Source organism: Etheostoma spectabile, chromosome 3, assembly GCF_008692095.1.
Source record: "Etheostoma spectabile isolate EspeVRDwgs_2016 chromosome 3, UIUC_Espe_1.0, whole genome shotgun sequence".
In the NCBI taxonomy this organism is placed as follows: Eukaryota; Metazoa; Chordata; class Actinopteri; order Perciformes; family Percidae; genus Etheostoma; species Etheostoma spectabile.
The window spans coordinates 1,044,541-1,046,011 of record NC_045735.1 but is presented as its reverse complement, the minus strand read 5'-3'; the positions used below and the strand labels follow the sequence as shown (position 1 = coordinate 1,046,011).

Here is a 1,471-nt window from a genome sequence, read left to right as displayed (position 1 = left end):
TGTATTTTCATAATGAATGTTAGCGTTAGACTCTTTTACACGCTTTTAACTTTCGAGCTTTAGTACAGCGAAACATTTTGAACTTACAGGAAGAGAAAAGGCTGAGATTGTAATACAATTAAACATGAAAATGCATTTTGACACGTCGTACGGAGGCCTTGAGAGCTCAACGTGCTGCAAGTAGCACCACACAACAAAGGAAACTGTTTCCAGGTCCTGGTCTCATGAAATGTCTTATGAATAATATGTCAACTTAAACCATTTTGTGCTTTCCTTCCTGTATGCTTTCCACGTGTCATTCCGCACCATGTAGAAAAAATCAGACGCTCAGAGCAACTGACCCGGAAGTGAGGTGGAATAAAGAGCGAGAAGTCTGCGAAGAGAGGGGGGGTCGGGTGGTGTGAAGGTCCAACAAACACAGGACTTTCACCCAGGAGACCGCTGATCGTGTCCCGTGTGAAACCGAAGGTCAAAGTGGACTTTTTTTTTACGTTGGGTACTTTATTTACGTTCGTAATTCAATTTCCTTAACAAACAATACTTTTCCTTCAACCCAAAACTACAATGTTTTCCAAACCCTAACAAAGTAAATTTCTAGACTAAACATAAGTTTTCTAAGTTTTTAAGTTTTTAAGCATTCACAACGTTAATGGACCTTTTTTCACGGACATTTTAACTTGTCATAGTAGGAAAAGCACAGCTGAAATTGACTGACAAGTTGTCGATGTTCAAATTCTTTGGCTGAGTCCTGGATCTTCACAATCCTGCCTACAGCACCAATTAATGACACGCAAAAAGCTAAAACTGTGTCATGATAACATGCAAAAAGTGCCGCGCTAATAATACACTTTCCCAAGAGATCATGCTAAGCATTGATATATTGATATGTGAGCAGTACTTTAATATTGTCTGTGGTTGAGGTGGAGCTAATTTTAACAACTTTATATACTTTTGATAATTTAATCTGACTCTTTGAGTCATTGTACATTCCTGATATCTATATGAAATGTTGTAATCTTGCAGTTTAGTCGCGACGTTGATTGCCAGGATGAGTGTCAAATGCTGCACAAGTGACGTGTGTGTTGATTGAGAGACACTCCAAATTGATAAGTGATTGTCTATTGTCCCTAAGAGAATGGGAGGGGAGAAATATATTTAAGCAATACTCTTGATGGAGGTCCCGGACGGAAACGAAACGTCAGTTTTTTTAAATAAACGGTGATGCTATGGCAAGAGCAAAGTGCGGGATTTGTTCCTTTGTTTCCAAGATAATTAAATCTGGTGCTATGGATTATATTTTATAAACTGATCATGTTATTTCAGTAAAATCTTATTTTGAAATGTAATCATAGCTTTAAAATAAATGTAAGTAAATGTGTTTGATATCTACACCAACATGTACTGTACACAAGGGTCACTCACTGACCTTAACGAGCTTCTACCTTCTGGAGATTTCGAGCACAGAATGAGT

At 37.9% G+C, this 1,471-nt stretch overlaps 1 protein-coding gene across 2 annotated transcripts in view; it reads right to left on the bottom strand.

The window, feature by feature from the left end:
• Window positions 1–1,471, bottom strand: part of map4k1 (mitogen-activated protein kinase kinase kinase kinase 1) — a 48,925-nt gene that overhangs the window by 4,195 nt on the left and 43,259 nt on the right. The gene's annotated exons all lie outside the window — the stretch shown is intronic.